The sequence below is a fragment of the Microtus pennsylvanicus genome, chromosome 1, assembly GCF_037038515.1.
Source record: "Microtus pennsylvanicus isolate mMicPen1 chromosome 1, mMicPen1.hap1, whole genome shotgun sequence".
In the NCBI taxonomy this organism is placed as follows: domain Eukaryota; kingdom Metazoa; phylum Chordata; class Mammalia; order Rodentia; family Cricetidae; genus Microtus; species Microtus pennsylvanicus.
This window is the reverse complement of record NC_134579.1, coordinates 54612663-54633452: the sequence shown is the minus strand read 5'-3', so window position 1 is coordinate 54633452 and position 20790 is coordinate 54612663. Positions and strand designations below refer to the sequence as shown.

The 20790-nt window shown below is 36.5% G+C and overlaps 1 pseudogene; it reads left to right on the top strand.

Moving 5' to 3' along the window:
• The first annotated feature begins 18552 nt into the window (after positions 1-18552).
• On the top strand, positions 18553-19269 carry LOC142835798 (actin, cytoplasmic 2-like; annotated as a pseudogene).
• The last annotated feature ends 1521 nt before the right edge of the window (positions 19270-20790 follow it).

Below are 20790 nucleotides of genomic sequence, written 5' to 3'. Positions count from 1 at the left end.
ACCTAACCATCATTGTTATGTGGATTATAGTTTGCTTATTGAGGACTCAGCAAATAGGATCCATATATAAGAGAACACATACCATATTTTTAGTTCTCAGTCGGGATTAATTTACCCATGATGATATTTTTTTCTAGTTAAATGTCATGCTTTTAAATGGCTTTTCTTTCACCATTCATCTGATGACATATGTCTAGAGCTGGGTGCCCTTATATTTGGTGCATAGATGTTAAGAATTTTAATGTGCTTTGTGTGGATATTTTATTTAATGAGTATGCAGCCTCCTTCACTATCTCTTCTGATTAGATTTGTTTTGAAGTCTATTTTGTTAGATAATAAAACAGCTACACCAGCTTTCTTCTTAAGTCTATTTCTACTAGTTTATCCTGAAGTGATGTTTATTTTTGGTGTGAATTTGTATTTCTTAGGTGTAGTGGAAAGATTGATTCTATTTTGAAATTCAATATATTAGTCTGTGCATTTTTATTGAAGAATTGAGGCCACTGATATAGAAATCATCAATGATCAATGTTTACGCCCACATTTTATATTTGGTGGTTTGAGACTATTTAATCCTTGTGTTTTCATGGTTGCGATTAACATCTTTGGGTTGGAGTTTTACTTCCAGTGCCTTCTGTATAGCTTAATTTGTAGATAGACTTTATTTAAAACCACTTTTATTGTGGATCTTTCTCCATCTATTGTGACTTCAAGTTTTGCTGGGTATAGTAGTCTAAGTTGGAAACTCTGCTGTCTTAGAGGTTGTAGAATGTCCTTTGAGTCTCTTCTGGCTTTTACACTCTCTATTGAATAGGTGGTAGTATACTAATGTCTGCCTTCACATATTATTTGGTCTTTTCCCCTCACAGCTTTCATAGTCTTTATTTTCCCTGTATCTTTAGTGGTTTGATAATTATCTGTCATGAGGAATCTCTTTTCTGCTCCAGTCTGTTTAATCTGTATTCTTCTTTTACCTTGTACCTTGATAAGTATTTCCTTTATTAGGGTATATAAATTTTCTTCTATGATTTTGTTGAAAATATTTTCAGTGTCTTTGACCTGAATTTCTTCTATTCCCTCTATTCATATTATTCATATAGTTGGTCTTTTCACCGTGCTCCAAATTTTTTGACTATTTTGTGCTTGAATTTTCTTTTAACTTAACATTTTATTTGAATGAGATATCTATTCTGTTGTCCTCAATGCCTAAGAGTCTCTCTTAAATCTCTTGTATCTGATGTTTAGACTTGACTGTGACATGTTCAAGTTGCAACCTTGGTGGAACTCTGAAACACAGCTTGCTCCAGTAATGAGGGGTACAAAAGGTGAGTGAACAGCCGCACAGTGGGACATCCCACTCTCTAGGACCTCCACAATGGGACAAAACTCCTCTGAGACCCTCCCTCAATTCCCTCAGCTTTTCTAGCCAGCCAGTAGATGAGTTTCTCCCCCAGAACTTAACCCCATCCACCGGACCCTCCAAGTTACTAGCCATACCCTGCCCCCAAACTTGCCTATCCTCATGCAATCTGGGGGGAAATCTGAAACACAGTTTGCTCTAATACCAAGGAACATAAAGGTTAGTGAATAGCCACACAGCAGGATATCCCACTCTTTTTGTAGGAGACAGCTTGTTTATTTCCTGGCCACCCACACTTCCAAAATAATCACACAGAAACTATTATTATTAAATCACTGATTGACCTATTAGCTCTAGCTTCTTATTGGTTAACCCATTATATTATTTTATATTTTACCATGAGGCACATGGCCTACTGGCAAGGTTCCAACTGGCAGCTGCCATCTTTCTTCTGTGGCAGCTCCATGGCATCTCTTGATTTTGCCTTTTTCTCCCAACATTCAGTTTAGTTTTCCCTGTCTAGCTCTACTCTACCTTATTACAGGCCAAGGCAGATTCTTTATTCATTAATCAAAAAAAGCAATACATATGCATAAGGATGTCCCACAACATCTCCCCTTTTCTGTTTAAATAAAATGGAAGGTTTTAACTTTAACACAGTAAAATTACATAACAAAACAGGTATGAAGCAAGATTACATTTATAATGTTTATATCTACTTTAACTTTTATCATAACTAAGGTAAACTGTAATTATAACTATCTATTTTTCAACTCCATCAAAGATTCCAGAAGGATATAATATTACCTAAGGAAGTACATTAAACACACTGTATCTCACTTAGAGGCCTTTTGTGTCTGAATCTGTCTTGTTATGTATCTGTAATTCTTTTCTGTCCTAGAGAGCTTTTAAAATGATAAGCAACTTGGTCACAGCGGTGCTAGGTGCTGGCTCTTCCTTTCTCTGCTTTTCAAAATGGCAGAGGTGCTATTGCCACCAGCACTGGGACCGCCAAATAGGAGCCACTCACCACTTTAGCTCTGAGATGGAGTGTGCAGCATCTGGGTAATAGCCATATAGCACACTGTGTGGCCTGGAAAGATCTCTGTGTATGGCAGCAGGAATCTGCCATGCTCTCCTGCTTTTGCATGCCTAGTCCTGATTCTGCTGCTTGTCCAGGCTACGAGCTCTGAGCCATGAGCATGGTCTCAACAACTTTCTTCCTGACCCTAATTGGGCACACTAGCACCTGGTCCCACAAACATCATTCAAGTGCTTGATCTCCTGAGAGAGCCATTTTGAACCCAGACAATTTTTTTCTACCACTGAATCACAAAGACTTCTTAAAGAAGTTGTATCTTTCTGCCAGCAAGCAGAGGCCTTCTGGAAAAAAATGTGGTTAAACTTGGTCTTCTTAGTGTCTAGAATTTCTTTCCAAGCCCTCTCATGTTTTATGTGGATTTAATTAGCACATGTTGGAGCGCCAGTTGTTGTAGGAGGCTGCTTGTTCATTTTCTTGCCACTCAGACTCCTGAAATAATCTCACAGAAACTATATTATTTAAATCATGGCTTGGCCTATTAGCTCTAGTTTCTTATTGGTTAACACAGTCTATTATTTTATACTTTACTGAAAGGCATGTGGCCTACTGGCAAGGTTCCAGTTCATGGCTGGCATCTCCATTAGCAATTCCAGAAAAATGAGGAACAAGACATTCTCTCCATATCTCTTCAGGATTGTTCTTGAAGATTTGGCTATAGCAATAAGACAACAAAAGGGGATCAGGGGATGCAAATTGGAAAGGAAGAAATCAAACTTTTGTTATTTGCATATGATAGGATAGTATATATAAGTGACCCAAAACCTCTGCCAGAGAGCTCCTATAGCTAGTAAGTACTTTCAGTTATGTGACAGGATACAAGGTCAACTCAAAAAAAAAAAAATCAGTAGCCCTCCTATACACAAATGATAAAGAAGCTGAGAGGAAAATCAGAGAAATATCACCTTTCACAATAGCCAAAATAACATTAAATATCTTGGGGTAACACTAACCAAAGACGTAAAAGACCTGTTCAACAAGAACTTTATTTCTTTGAAGAAAGAAATTGAAGAAGATAGCAAAAAATGGAAAGATCCCCCATGCTCTTGCATAGGTAAGATCAACAACACAAAAATGGCAATCCTACCCAAGCAATCTATAGGTTCAATGAAATCTCCATTAAAATCCCAACAAAATTCTTCACAGACATTTAAAGAACAATGCTAACCTTCATATGGAAAAACAAAACTCCCAGGATAGCCAAATCAATCCTGTACAATAAAGTAACTTCTGGAGACATCACCATTAGTGATATCAAGCTCTATTATACTGCTATGGTAATGAAAACAATTTGGTATTGGTATTCAAACAGAGAGGCTGACCAAGGGAATTAAATTGAAGACCATGATATTATTCCACACACTTTGAAAATCAGAATGGCAGTTTCTCAGAAAATTGTGAATCAACCTACCACAGGATCCAGCAATACCACTCTTGGGCATATACCCAATCATACAAAGGTATTTGTCCATCTATGTTCATAGCAGCATTATTTGTAATAGCCAGAACCTGGGAACAACCTAGATGCCCCTCAACCAAAGAACCATTTACATATTAGAGTACTACTCAGTGGTAAAAAGAAAACAATGATATCGGAGTTGAAGCCAAGCAGCCAAATTTTGCTATCAGGAAGTGTGTCAGGGTGCAGCTCATCAAAAACAGAAAGAAGATCACAGCTTTTGTTCCCAATGATGGTTGCTTGAACTTCATTGAGGAAAATGATGAAGTTCCGATTCCTGGATTTGGTCGAAAGGGCCATGCTGTAGGTGATATTCCTGGAGTCTGCTTAAGGTTGTTAAAGTAGCCAATGTGTCCCTTTTGGCCCTGTACAAAGGCAAGAAGGAAAGACCAAGATCCTAAATTTTGGCAGTGGAATCACAGTAATAAATTTTCCTATTCTGAAAAAAATGATATCTTGAATTGTGCATAAAAATTGATAGAATTAGAAAACATTATCCTGGGTGATGTAGCCCAGACCCCAAAAGATTAACATGGTATGTACTCACTCATAAGTGGATACTAAGTATAAACAAAGAATATTGAGCTTACAGTTCATGATCCTAGAGAAGTGGAGTAATAAGAAAAATATTAATCCACCTGAACTGGAAACAGACAAGATTGCCTGACAAAATTGAGAGCATGGGGTTGGGTGGAGAAGGGAGGCTGGAAAGGGAAACAGAGGGGAGAAGGAAAGGAGGAGAACTTGAGGGAATGGATTAGTCAAGAAGGAAGAAGGACAGAAATGAGAGCAAGGAAAGAGATCTCTTAAGGGAGCTGTTATAGAGTTAGCAAGAAACCTGACTCTAGAGAAATTCCCAGGAATACACAATATTCCTAAGACCCTAAGCATTAGAGGATAAGGGGCCCGATCTTGACTTGCCCTGTAGTCAGAATGATGATTATCTTAAATATCACCATAGAACCTTCATCCAGCAACTATTGGAAACAGAGGCAGAGCCTTGCATTAAAGCCCTGGGCTGAGCTCCCATGTTCAGTTGAAGAGTGGCAGGCTTGATAATATGAGCAAAGTCATCAAGACCTTGATGGGTACACCCACTGAAACAGTCTACTTGAGGCAATCGGAGCTCACAAAATACAGCTGGACTGGGAATGAAGAATCACAGGGCCAAACTAGTCCCTCTGAATGTGGTTGACAATTACATGGCTGGGGCAGACTGAAGGGTGACTGCCAGTGGCACCAGGGTTTATCCCTACTGCACGAACTGGCTTTTTGGGAACCTCTTCTCCTTGGATGGAGACCTTGCTCAGCCTAAATATAATAGGGAGGGCCTTGGAATTCTCCAAAGCAATGTTTCTTACCCTCTCTGAGGGTTGAATGGGGGTGGGTAAGAGGATATTTGGAGGGAACAGGAGGAGGTATAATGAAAAAAAAGATAGTTTGTTTTTTAAAAAATAAGTAAAAATGGGAAATGAACCTAAAATAAAAAAATATAAAACAAAAAAGAAAGAAAAAGATTCTAGTCTCTATAAGCAAAACCAGATTCAGGTTCTACTCAGGTTGGAAGATATGTGGGAATACATGAAGACTCAGGAAAAAAATCATTAATCAAACATTTATGTATAATAGTTAAAAGCACTAAATAATTATGTGTGAGTGATGCTTTATTATATAATATTATAATACAAATATGTATGTGTCAGAATTGTTGTGGGGCTCTTAGACATTCTTTGTGCACAATCAAGCACAGAATTTTTTATATTGCCTTCCACACACCCTCCAACTCTACCCCCCTCTAATCCTAAGAGCCTTGTCGAAAGTCCAAGGCCTTCCCACTACATCTAGGCTGAGCAAAGTATACACCTAAAGAGAATAGGATCCCAAAAAGATAGTACATGTAGTAGAGACAAATCCCAGTGCCACTGTCAGTGCCCCTCACTCTGCCCCAGCCATGCAACTGTCAACCACATTCAGAGAGACTGGTTTGGTCCTATGCTTGTTCATTCCCAGTGCAGTTGGAGTTGGTAAGCTCCCATTGGCTCAGGCGATGAATCCCTCTTGGTCTTGACCTCTTTGCTCATATTCTCACTCCTTCCACTCTTCAACAGGGCCTTGGGAGCTCAGTCCAGTGGTCTGATGTGGGTCTCTGCCTCTGTTTCTATCTGTTGTTGGATGAAGATTCTATGGTGGTATTTAAGATATTCATCAGTCTGACTATAGGGCAAGACCAGTTCAGGCACCCTCTCCTCTATTGCTTAGGGTCTTAGGCAGGGTCATCCTTGTAGATTCCTGGGCATTTTTCTTGAGCCAGGTTTCTTGCTAACCCCATCATGGCTCCCTCAATCAAGATATTTCTTTCCTTGCTCTCATATCTGTCCTTCCTCCATTCCAACAATCACATTCCCTCAAGTTTTCCTCAATCTTCCCCTTATCCCCTCAAGTTTCCCTTTTTCCCTTCCTTCTACTCCACCTCCATTTATGCAACTCCTTACATGGTGCAGGCCTACCTTGAACTCACATATCCTCTTTCCTACTATGATCCATAATGCTTGTCTTAGAAATTATTGTGTGATATGTCATAAAATTGTGGTGTTCTATCATGGAATTTAACTACAGCTAGAAAATATATTGTGTGCTATAAAGTGTCTGTATGGGGTATATAAACAGAATTTATAAAAGGATGTATTTGTAACAACTTAAAGATTTGGGAACATCATTTGCTTAAAATGTCCATGATGAAAATCTTTGTGCATTTGTGAATGTTACCTGTTTTTAAGGCAAATGTTTCAAATTATTTTATAAAGGCAATTGCTGTGTACACAATATATTCTCCTATATTTTATAATCATTTCTATTGATTTCTATTGAGACCAGGGTTATATTTACATATTTCATAATTTTCAAACAGACTTATATTATATTCATTATGTTCAATGAGAAACTCTGAATGACTTTCAATTCATTCATTAATAAAATACCTCTCTTTTCCTCTAATTGAATGCAAAGCAAGTAGACCAGCACTAAGCCAGTAAGATATTTTGGTTAGTTAATCTATTCTTGAATAAAATGATGGTTATGCATTCTGAAATATTTTAGAAATAAGACCAGAATCGATAAATCTTCATGACAGATTTCTGTACCCAATATTAAGCCTTTCCCCAAGGCAGAAAACCAAACCTAACTGAATTAAGAATTAAAAGTTCAAATTTAATGAGTAAAAATTTCCTGGTGGTCCCAGTGAAAGAGGAGAAATCATGAGTGGGAACCACAGGGCTACTCCATAGGAGAGGGCCTTAAGTAACTTCTGGGTGAGGAGCCACTGCTAGGTGGTCTTTCTTAGGGGCAGAGTCTGGAAATATTTGGTCCATGGGGTAGCTGCTTGGCGTACTGAGTGCGGGCAGAATTTGGAATGGGGCCCCAAGCTGGAGATCCCCAACACTTCAGAACATTTGTTTTATGAGATAATGAGAAAAGGGAATACGATTCGTTGGTTCACCTTCTCAGTACTAAAGAAAGCATTTGATTGAGGCTGGGTTTGGTTCAGAAGCATACATGATCATAAAGAGTCTTTCTTTATGGGAACATCAGAAGGCATGTGACTCAAAGTCAGTCAAGCAGGGATTTAGGGAATGACTGGATAGTAAGACTTACATGTGGGAAAGTACAGGGACAGTGAAATCTCTTTGATAATTAACCACTATTTAAGGCATCATCATTTTCCAAGTGTAAAGCAGCCATCTGTGATGAGCAAAGTGATGTTCTTCCGGATAAAATGTTAGTAACAGCAGAAACAAATATTCTCATGTTTTCCAAATACAATGTAGTCAGCATTTTAGAGCTTGTGATATGTACAGTCTCATTCATAAGTAGGCTGATGTTGGAATAGGAAAGTCATTTAACCAAAATGTAAATATGTGAGCCTGATCATATCTCAATAACGCTGTTTTTAGAAGTAAAAGTCTGCATCCTTGCTCAACTCTGATCTAATATGCAACCATGCATAATATGGAAATAGCATCACAGACTCCTGTTATCTGTATGTGAAAGCTAGATTAACATTTAATAAACTTGTTAATAGATCCAAGTACATCTATTGTGGAATGGAAGATATAATTCAGAATGATATTTACTTAGATTTTCAAGTTCCCTCATGATAAAGGATTTATACTTTATCATTCTAAAGATTGATCAAATAGGCAGCAGATTTTCTTAGTAAATATATGAGTTTTTCATGATGTCATTCAAATGACAGCTGAGGTCATGGGTATATTACAACTGTGTTTCTTTTTATCATAGCTGAAATATCTTTATGGCATTTAATAGAAATAAAAGGGGAAAATATACATTCTGTAGGGTCCAAATGAGAAGACCAATTTCTACTGACACCATCAAATTTGGTTCAAAAGAAGTCAGAGAGTGCAGTTCTGAATTGCTGTATTTCCACAAGCACTTTATTGCTCTTTCTTCCATTATAAAAATGGCAAAGAGCTCTGAAAATGAAAATTTTTCCTCAGGGACAAATTCATACAGATTTATTATCTTGCCTCAAAGGAGTTGGATTGAGCCATTTTTACAGCCAAAAGTTACTTTTATTTTCAGAATAGAAAATATTTCTCTTTCAGCCTTGCAATGTGTAGTGAGACCATTCTGCTAAGGACTTCTGCCTCCAATATATCCACCAGGAAACAATCAGTGACATTAGCCAGAGCTTTCCCAGAATTCCATTGAAGAACAGCCAGACATACATGTGGAATTCCTGTCAGGATTTTGAAAGTTTAACTGAATGAACGTGCTCAGTCTGATACGTATGATGCTCCTGCCACAGAGTCCCAAGTTTCATATACTTTCCACTGTCATACTCTTACTTGTGGCTCCTAGATATAAGGCTACATGATTTTATAATTTTTAATTTAAATGTCATTCATTTATGTAATATCTTGTAACAAAGTGCCAAATATCCCAGCCTGGCCTCAGACTCACTAAGAATAGTCTTCAATTTCCAATCCCCCTGCTTCCATCTCTTCAGTGCTAGAATTACAGATGTGTGTTAATACACTCACATTAAGAGTGTAATTACTTAAGTATAACCTTAGTTTTGTCTAGTTACAGGTATTTCACACTGGGGACTTGATTGCCAAGTCTGTAAGCAACTATGCCTCCATTGTTTTGCTGTGTATAACTCTTCTACATCTCACAAGAGCTAGAAAGGATGCCTGAAACTCAGAGGAAAGTTTCACAAGTATGTGCCTCCACATGTCTCAGTTCTTTACAAGAGGCCCCCATACCAAGAATCCATCTACCCACACATTGACAAGAACCTTCTTTGGTTGCCTCAATTCTGTGACTTCCACTGGAATCTGATTGGTGTGGGTTGTGAGTGGCAATTTGTTCACATCTCCATGGTAGAACTTTCTCTAAGTCTCATAACTCTCTGAGGCATCCATTGTAATCCAGGTGTACAACACAATAACTTAAAAGATAAATGCATACTTTCAAGAGCTTCTGCGTATTATGCCCGCTGGAAAAGTGCTATCCGCTGTACATAGCCAGTTTCTGCACACAGCTGAGGAGGTGAAGGAAAGTTGATGAAATAGAAGGAGCAAAGTCAGTCATAGTCCTGGTCAGCAAGTCACATCTCACAGGCAACTAAGACTCCTCCTGTTTCCCATAAAATGTCTTTCTTTTCTGATTGCCTAGGAGTTGTCCTTAATATATGTATTTCTTTATACACCCTGCTAAAAATCAGTCAAAGTATCTTTAATACTAAGTCTTTTTTTCCTACAAGTTCTTCTTTTTTCCTGACCCTAGTTGAGAAATGTCCTCCATTGTCTTTTCACATAAATGGAAGGTCTTTCCAAAAATCATTTCAAAACTGCTGTACCCACTGTTACTTATCATCCCCAAATCTGCTTATGTACTTATCATCGAATACACACACATACACTTCTCTCTCTCTCTCTCTCTCTCTCTCTCTCTCTCTCTCTCTCTCTCTCTCTGTCTCTCTCTCTCTGTGTCTCTCTCTCTGTCTCTCTCTCTGTCTCTCTCTCACACACACACACCCTTTAAATACACATTCACACACAAGTCATTTGCTTCTCTGATGGTTTGGAAGGGCAAAGTCACACTTCAGTTTTGGCAGGTCAGAAGGTGTTCTTTGCTTCCACAATGACTTGATTCTTTGTCCTTGTGGGGATGTATGTCACATCTTTTGATGGAAAAGGAGGAAATATGTAATGTCCTGAAGTTTCTGTTAAGGACAATAGTCAATTCACATGGGTACTTTCATTTTTTCAGAAGACCATGAATCTCATTATCATTGCATTTGAGCAAAGTTTCACCAGGAATGTTTCAATGGGGATTCTATAACTCATAGCACAGCATAGTAAACATGACTAATAATCTTATAATTTCATATAAATCAATGGATAATGAATATTGTTTACCCTGCCAAATTTTATAGTACCACAATGTCCATGTATTATTCCTATTAAATTGATTTATAACTCTTATACTTACCCTATAAAAGTTAGATGCAATGATACAACTTTCACAAATAGAAAAATGTTTTGCTAAAAAGACATTTTTAGCAAAACTAATAATGAATTAGCAATGTTTCCATTCTGTAATTCTCCCAACTCACTTCCAAATTTAAAAAGTATTTCTAATTAAAATTGTTCAGAGCTATAAACTCGAATTCTAAGTCAAAAGAAAATTACAAGTGCTTTTACAACTTTTATGTGATTTACCTTTACAATGAGTTTCAATTTTATAAATCGACTTGGAGCGATATTTCAGCCAGAACTTACAACGAAGATGCTCCTGTGTTTCCCAAAATTGTGGGTAAATGTACAACAGTTTCTTAGCATTGTCTTTGAAGTGCATAAGGTTATAGATTTTCGACTATCAAATTCATTTTCATGAACACATAAGGATTTTCATTATTTCTTTACAGTATGATTTCTTGCCACCTAAGGATACTGCCTGCCAATGCCCCTCAATCAGAATCTTACTGTGGAAGATGTATATAGCACTCTTTACTTGTGCTAAATGAAAAGATGAGTTGCATGCTTTTTTGGGATCCAAGTGTTAATTGCTTCCTAATAAAACCATCCAGTTAAGCTGTCTGCTTTGTGCTACGCACCATCAAGTAGAGGTTTCTGAAGGACACCTGCTAAGTTGATTGTGCTTCTAGATAATTAATTGAAATGAGAGAGACAACCAAAAATTCTGTAATACTTTTTCTTTTTTTTTAATTTTCAGTACCTTAGTAGAACAAAACATCCACAATGGCTTAATACTAGTGAATGCTTCCTCAGATAAGTATTCTTCACTTTATTCAGCTTACCACTAAATCCCTCCTGATGTCCAAGGTGTGGGAGATAGGTGTTAAGGTATTGAGATAATGCGAAAATAACCAATGGGTTTATACTTACTTAAAATCTACCTCTTCAAAAAATTCACTAATTTTTAGATTTTTGTGAGATTACTGCATTTGTTTATGTGAATGTTTTATTTTAGATGCAAGAAGATTACATGCATCAATCTTCCAGAGATAAAGTAAGCCTATTATTGTTTTGAGGGACAGAAGGGTTAGTGAGCTGTACATTTTTTTTTTTGCTTCCTTTCTTGTTTTTTGTTTCCTTTTACTCTAAACATGTTGTGGTTTCCGTATATCCAAAATTTCTAATATTCTGTTATTGTTTTAATTGCCTTTTTCTCTGGTATTAGTTATGAGATAGGATACTTTCTCTTTCTTAAATTTTAAAAGTAGTATTCCAGGAGCAGGTTGAACCCAATAGGTATAAATTTCTTCAATCCTGTGATATCATTTAATCTGATTTGCTGATAATTGGAGAAGGTACACTTTTCTTTGATAAAATGTATTCTTATGTAACACTGAATGCTGTTAATAATAATTCATCTGTTTGTATTGTATTACCCTGAGTATACTTATGCCCATCATCAAAAAGCAATTCCTTCTACTTATATCACATGCTTTTCTTTGCATTTTACCATTCACAGTCCAAAAAATTCATCCTTCTCAACAAAATTCTGTAATTAATCATAAAGAAAATGCATTAAGTGAAGCATTTGTTTTCCTCTTATTTTGCTTACCATTCTCTTCAAGCATCAAGATTGAATGATAGGTGAGCAATAGATTGATCAATGGGTCAAAAGATAGATAAAGATAACAGATATAGAAATGACACATAAAAATATGAATTAAATAATCTCAGGTTTCACTGTGTGTGGTATATAAATTTACTGTCAAATTGATAAGATTTTGAATCACCTGGGAGATGGGCTTTTGGGCATGGCTTCAGAGGATTCTTTTGTTTGGATAATTGACCTAATAAGAATTTTCTTCATTCTCTAAGCTTGGGCCTTGAAAAACATCAAAAGGAGAATGGTATCTAACTACAGCATTCAATGTGACCTACTAACTGAATGTGGAGACAAGATAGCTAGGCAACTTAGCTCCTGCTGCCATGAATTTCCTGTCAGGAAGGACTGTAGCATGGAACTCTGAGGAAAAATAAACACATTTTCCCTTAATTTCCTTTTACCACATATTTTATTACAATAAAGAAGAAGTAGCTAAGATACTCTCTCTCTCTCTATACACACACACACACACACACACACACACACACACACACACACACATATATATATATATATATATATATATATATATATATATATATATATATATATATATATATCCAGACTTATGAGCCATAATCTGTTGTCATTTTGGTTCTGTATGTGCTGTAGGAATTCCTACAGCCAGTAGCCTTTAAGTTACCTGCCCACTTGGGTGTTACCTCTTATGCTATATATGCCCATGTAAAGTGAGTGTATGACCTCTCTTCTAGAGATGTGATTCAGTTTCTTTACCTGTTTTTGCAGAGGATTGTGATCTGTGAGTCTATCTCTAAATAAATAACCCTTTATAATACTCATTTCTGAGCTAGTGTGGGATTTCTTTTTAGTGTCCTTCTTCATCTGGCACCAACGTGGGACCAGACCACATTGGATGTGCTTAAAGGCCTAACTGGTCCACAGCCCAGAAAGTCTCCCAAACTTGCCTGCTTGGCACTTGGCTTGATTTTACTTAAGCATTTTTTAACCTGCCACAGCAAAGCTAACTGCATGTGGTGACTTAGAAATTGGGCTACGTAATTTCTGGGTGTGTACAAGGTGATCTTTCAGGGGGTCTTGGTTCATCAAACCATATTAGCCTGGAATCAATCTACAGGTTCTCATCCTCTGAGGAAACAAAAGATCCATATTTAGATCCATATACCTTTAAAGTATATGTGTTGATTACTTAGCTCCTTCACAGTCAAAAAATTCAAAGAAAACACAATAATATTAATAATCCAGACTATCTGTGCATATTCCATCTTCACATGGCTTTTCTTACTCTATTACTTTTTTTTTTTTTGGATTTTTTCGAGACAGGGTTTCTCCATAGCTTTTGGTTCCTGTCCTGGAACTAGCTCTTGGAGACCAGGCTGGCCTCCTATTACTTTTTAATATTTATTTTATTATCTTTAGTTATTTAATATGACTGTTTTTACTCTGTCTCTTTAAAGACTTTACCTTTTTAAATACCATATACTTTTTTTTATAACTGTCTATATTCTTTATCTTTTCTCTCCCAAGCCTATGTACATTTATCCAACACTGTGACCCATTTAGAGGTCTTTTCCATTTTAACTTGTCTTTATAGTGTATTTATAACTTTTGTTGACCAGGACTGCTTCTTAAAATACTAAGCACTTCTTAAAAACTTTAACTGTGGCATTACTAGGGTATACATTGTACTTCCAGCTTGCTCTGAATAGTCCAATACGGTGGAAGAGGACTGTTCACTGCCTCTAAGCTGTGCACACTGCTCCAGTTCCAAGTATGCAGGAGGTCTATGTCAAATCATTAGTAACACACTGACTACAAACCCCTTTTAAATGTTGGGCTTATTCACATTGGCAGCACCACCCAGAAAGCCAGCATTTCAAAAGGGTGAGGTTTTTTTTTTTTCTGATACCGCTTAACCAGGAAAACTTTTCTTAAAGGAGCTGCAGCACGCTGCCAGCAAACAGCAAGAAGCTGTGTTAAACTCTGTATTTTTGTCTCTAGAATTCCTTTTCAATCCCTCCTAGGTTTTCAGTGGATTTTAGTCAACCATGTTGGTGTCAATAAGTTGTAAGGAAGGGGCTTGTTTGTCCTGGCCACCCAGAACCGAAATAATCACACAGAAATTATATTATTTAAATCACTGCTTTGTCCATTAGCTCTAGTTTCTTATTTGATAACTCTTTCACCTCAATTTAACCCATCTCTATTAATCTATGCATCACTATGAGGCTGTGGCCTACCAGCAAAGTTTCAGCACATTTGTCTTTCACAGCAGCTACAAGGCTTCTCCCTGACTCTGGCTCCTTTCTCCCAGCATTCAGTTTAGTTTTCTCTGCCTATCTTTTTTCCCCTATAGCTCTGCCATAGTCCCAAAGCAGTTCTTTTATTAACCAACAATATTTACGGCATACAGAAGGGAATCCCACATCACTTATGACATTGGGTAATCAAACCCAGAGCCCACTTTTCTACTACTGAACTGTATGTTAATCTCCTTTGTTCTTAGTATGATTACTCAAAAACCATGCTTTTGCAACAATCCTTGAATGTTAATTTTAAAGGTAATTCCCTCTGTGCTATTGTAAGTAATAACATTTCAGTATAACATTCAAATTTTGTTCATCCTGATATATTTTCATAACCCACACAAAACATCTTTTGTCTACAATTAAATAACAGGAAGTCAAAGCTGATAATTTTTAAAACTGAGACTAAATGAATTACCTTTTGTCCTAAGTTTTCTTTTTTTAATGTTGAATCTACATTAATTCATTTCCATGTAGAGATGTAGTCTTGGATTTAAGGTAAGTTATCAAATGTTCAATACTCATCAACACACCATAAAATATAAGAATATTATGATGTGGCATTCCTCTCTGTTTGCTGCAAATACCACTAATAAATAAAGAAACTGCTTTGGACCTATAGCAGGGCAGAACTTAGCTAGGTATGGAAAACTAATCTACGTGCTGGGAGGAGGAAGGCAGAGTTTGGAAAAGCCATGTATGGAGTTGTTGCCAAAGACAGATGCACTAAAACTATGCTAGTAGGTCACAACTACATGGTGATGCACAAATTGATAGAAATTGGTTAAACTAAGATGTAAGAGTTAGCCAATAAAAAATTAGAGCTAAAGACCTAACAGTGTTTTAAATAATATGGTTTCTGTATGATTATTTCAGGTGTGCGCTGTCAGGTGGCCGGGAAACAAACAAGTGACCTTCTTACAACTTTGTGGCTAATTTTTACTAAAAGCCGCAGGGAAGTGTCTTAGTTTCATTGACATTTATATATGTAGAGTTATATACAACTGTTAAGTTTCAGTACTGGAGAGATTGAATTTCATAAGTCATGAAGAGCTAACTGTGGGGTTTCTAGTTGTAAAAGGTAAGGACTTGACTTAAAAAATAATAGATTCTTCATAAAATGAAAAAACAACCTATTCCTTTCTTTTTTTTTAACAGACTCTTCAAAGTTTCATGGCACTGACTAGAGAGAAATATACTAATGTCCAAAACTATTATGAAAGCAAACTTGTTATTCCCTAGCATTCCCTGTAGCTTTTGCCATTTATTTAGTTGCATCAGAGAACTAAACTCTTGAACTGTAATAAGAAAGCCATAGTGGAGCCATTTGCAGACTAGACATCCACTGTCTTCTTGTCAGGAGTATTCGGGAGTAGAGCGATTTTACACTATGCATGCAAACAAGTTGGTAGTCCATCTTCTTTAGAAGAATTACCATACAGTTTTTCCCTTTCTATCTCCGAAAAATGTGCTTTAATTTGTGTGAAAAATTGCAAGCCAATCTTTATTGTGCATGGCTACAAAAAGCTTTTTTAACTAATGGGGGATGTTTTTCTCCTTGTTCATTCTTATTCATAATAAAATCCTCCTCACACTCTCTTGCATTTTTACCTTCTCAATCATATATGGGAAATTCTGCACAGAGCTTATCTTGGGTGCATTTTTTCTACTGTAGATACACTGTTAATGAAATAGTAAGAATTCCAAGCTTTCAGCCATCACTTTTGTCTTTGTTTTTGTTTCCTTGAGAAATTATTATGGTTGGTTTCCCAAAACTGTCAGGATATATTTGAAAGCAAGTCACTTGAAAGACAGGAAGTTTATTTTGGAGAAGTGTTTCAGGGGTCTCAGGCCATTGCCACTTGGGCCTTTTATTTGAACTTTTGTTTAGGCAGGACATCATGACAGAAGGTGTTCATCTCATATCCACTGAGAAGTAAAGGCAGAGGTGAATTTGGAGTCCAATATTTTCCTATAGGGGAGAACACCCAGTGGCCTCTTTGTCTTTATATGAGACTTCACCTCCTAAACTGTCCAAAAACTCTCCACGTCATCAGCTGTTAGACAAGATATTTGGGGGGACATTTATTATTTATTTAATATATTTATTATCTAAACTGTAGCATATTATTGTAATTTACCTTTCCAGTAGGAGAAAAATGTCAAAGCATTTCAATGTAAAAACATGAAAGGTCTAATTTAAAATGTTATTGACACATACATGACAGTTTTAAACACCGTCAATGCCACCAGCAAATTGTAGACTTTAGCCGTATATAAGATTGTATTTAGAATAAACTTTACTTAAAGACTGAGTTAGTACTAGCAAGTTATTTAGTTAAGCATATGCACAAAGGCGGGGTGATCCTTATTGTTAATTATATTGCACATGCAGATACCTGCGGAAATTCAAGCAGTAGTATTAATAATCACTTTTTGCTATGGGGTACAACTAGTCAGCATAGAAATCATAAAATGTTGTTGCTAAAAGCTACTTCTCCCACTATGCAGAGAGCTTTTGCTTGCTTCTCCCCACTTCTGCATTTTATACGGTTTAAAATGCAACAGGAATTTATCTTCCCTTTTACAACTATTGTCCAGAAAATATGGAACCTACTGACTGTCTGTAAAAACTGCCTAGTCCTTTCTCACCCTTTTACAATAAGCAACTTTATGAACCCTTCAGAACAAAAATCTCCAGATTTATAAGCTTAGAGCTTTGAAATGTTTGAGTTAGAATATAAGGAATGCAAATGCTGTTGCTTATATTAGTAAGGATTTTAGGGACGTTTGTTCAATAAAATAGTCCATTTTTATCATTCTGTGCATAATACATTAAGTTATGATGCATATTCTCAGATCCTGAGAAGTTTTGAAGATCGTCTTCCATAAAAGGCTTGGATCCCACAGTTCTGGAAAGGAAGTTGAGTACAATAAAATGACTATTTTAATATAAATTGATCTAAACCTAGAATGTTTGAAGTTTGTGACTTGGAATAAGAGTAGAAATAAGCACATTAGTATCCTGAAAGTAGTTTTGATAGATGGTAGCCAATTAGTACATATATCATACCAGAGAAAAAGAGAGAGAAAATTTTCTCTTTTCTGTTTTTTTTTTCTTAATATTCTTAGAGAAATCTTTTCAGGCAAAAATAGTTCTTCAATGAACTATATGCAAAATATTACATATGCTAAAATAAAGGAGAAACAGCTTTGAAATATAAATTATCACTCAGTTTATGACCTAATATCTTATGTTCTGTATTATTGTTAGTTAAACAACTGAATAGTTTATATTTCTAAGGCACTCAAATTGTCCAGAGAAATCATAAAATCAGTCTTTCCATGAAGGTTGTCCTCCTAAGGAACATGTGCCCCACCTGCAAAGGGAGAGTCTAGAGAAATTGTCAGCAGGTGCTGTGATGAAATGTGAAGAAATACTGGCATAAGAATAGATCATTTCAAAAAAATCTTTGAAAAAAGAAAATAATGCAATTATTTAATTACTTAGGTGACTTCTTAGAAAGAAGAAAAATGCCAAAAATAATGCAGAAATATTGCTTCTTGACAAGAACACTACACAATGGATGCAAGCAATAAAGACTGAACAGTGTCAATGAATGTTAATATTGAATAAAAAATAAGCATAGGGAAGAGTATTATTCTCCAATTGGTAATTACACTATAATTAAGAATGTAGCAAGACTGGGTGAGAAGTCACAACACAATAATTAAGTAAAGTTGGTGTTATTTGACCTCCTACCAACACAAAGGCAATTTTGATAAGGACCTATTATAAAAGAACATTTGAATACTCTTCTTAAGTGTTATTTAAGAACAATAAGAGATAATTTGAGGGGCAAAGTAGAAGGGATCAGTATGGCCAGTTCACAGAAGAGTCTAACTAATCTTTATAATCCAAAATAAAATTATAGAATTAGTTTTCTAGCCTGAAGAATTTAATGTATTAGTTTACTACATTTCCAGTCTTATGTTACCATAATTGAATCTGAGAGCTCCCTTTCATTTCTGGTTAGAAGGTTTAGTACAGGCATATATCCAATTGAAGTGATATATCATTAAATTAAACACTTTAAACTTGAAAAACATTCTTTCAGAAAAGAAATATATAAACATTCTAATATGAACTTATAGCATGAATTCTAATTGTTCTTAATAATTAAAAGTTGGAGTCACCATTTGGGAAGACATGGAGAAGATCTGGCATCACACCTTCTACAACAAGCTGCGTGTGGTCCCTGAGGAGCATCCGGTGATTCTGACTGAGGCCCACCTGAACCCCAAAGCGAACAGAGAGAAGATGATGCAGATAATGTTTGAAACCTTCAACACCCCAGCAATGTACGTGGTCATTCAGGAGGTGCTGTCCCTGTAAGCATCTGGGCGCACCACTGGAATTGTTATGGACTCTTGTGACGGGGCCACACATACAGTGCCCATCTATGAGGGCTTAGCCCTTCCCCACACCATCTTGTGTCTGGACCTGGCTGTCCAGGACCTGACAAACAACCTCATGGAGATCCTGACTGAGAGGGGCTACAGCTTCACCACCACGGCTGAGCAGGAAATCATGCGTGACATTAAGGAGAAGCTGTGCTATGTTGCCCTGGATTTTGAGCAGGAAATGGCCACTGCTGCATCATCCTCTTCCTTGGAGAAGAGCTATAAGCTCCCTGTTGGCCAGGTGGTCACCATCGGCAATGAGTGCTGCCGGTGTCCAGAAGCTCTCTTCCAGCCTTCTTTCCTGGGCATTAAGTCCTGTGGCATCCACATGACTACCTTCAACTCCATCATGAAGTGCGACGTGGACATCTGTAAGGACTTTTGTTGTAGGAGCTGCGGGGCTGCATTCTGCCACCCAGCTCCCACCACCGGCTAGCTTTACCTGAAAGATGCCGTGCTCGATGGGGTAATTCAGAGTCAAGATACCTCTCTTCCAGTGATCTAAGAGGATGCTGGCTATTAAGAGATGCAAGCATTTTGAACTGGGTGGTGATAAGAAGAGAAAGGGCCAAATGATCCAGTTCTAAGCTGACCTTGTTATGAAGACAATAAAATCATGAGCTCTTGTTGATAAACCACCTGAGTTGAAACCTCAAATCTAAAAATATTAATGCAAGACAAAGAAAATGAAGATAAGGTTAATGTAGTACATATATATATATATATGCATACATACATATATACATACATACACACTTATTGTGTGTGTATATATATGTATACAAAAGGTTCCCACTTTATTCTAGGGTATAAAATGTTGCTAAAATGTTACTTTTAATCAAATAATGAGAAGTCAAATGACAGAATTTGATGACAAAATGATGGCACTGAGAAAAACAAATCAGAATGATAAAACCTAAAAAGTTAAAAGTTGGTTTTACAGATTTTAAAGATTCTATGGATTTCCAATGTAGACTAAGGACTGGAGACTCTCCAGGAAAAATCTAAACCCTTAGAGTGAGAATGAGTCTTCTGAGGCATTCAGCCACAAGACATCAGTAGCTCCCAGTTTCTTAAATCTTCTCATGTACAGGTAGCCACTGTTGAGTTACTCAACCTGTATAGTGTAAACTAATTTAGTAAATATGGTTTGTCATCAATTAATTTAATCTATCCGTTTTGTCCATCTAGAAAATTCAGCATGTAGTATAGATGAATTATAAAATAAAGTTTGTTCCAGCAAATTAATGAGTGTTTAAAGTGTAAAAATAAATAGAAATTTTAGAAAGATCTTATTTAAACCAGATTTAAAAGAACAGTTTTTCATTTTTCCCAGTTTGTAATAATTTTCTTATACATAACAAATTCACACTGTCCTAGGTCTTTTGAAAAGTTTCCAAAAGGTCATGTTTTCAGAGACAAACATGGAACATATGTTTAGCAATCATTTCTCCACAGGAAAGCGTTTAGTGAGGTCTGCTAGGATATATGATGTGCAGACTACATCATAAGACAATCTATGGCTCCCACAGAGAACTACTATGATAAATAAAAAGAGCTCTCAGTTACATATCACAAAAATGTAACTGGGGTTCTTCCCAGTGATAAGTGGCCTCTTTTTAAAAGAAGCAAACATGTTCAAATTGAGAAAAAATACAGAAAACTCCGTGTGTGTGTGTGTGTGTGTGTGTGTGTGTGTGTGTGAAGAGAGAGAGAGAGAGAGAGAGAGAGAGAGAGAGAGAGAGAGAGAGAGAGAGAGAGAGAGAGAGAGAGAAGTAGTCTTTGAAGTTAGCTCTTCTATACCATGGTTGATGTACTTACATTTCAATCTTGATTTTTATTACTAATTCCCCAATAACATTGATTTACTTTTAATGAATGAACAATGCCTACACCTTGTACCTTTATTGATTAGTTCTGTTTTATACCAATCCATAACTTACCCAACTATGTTAAT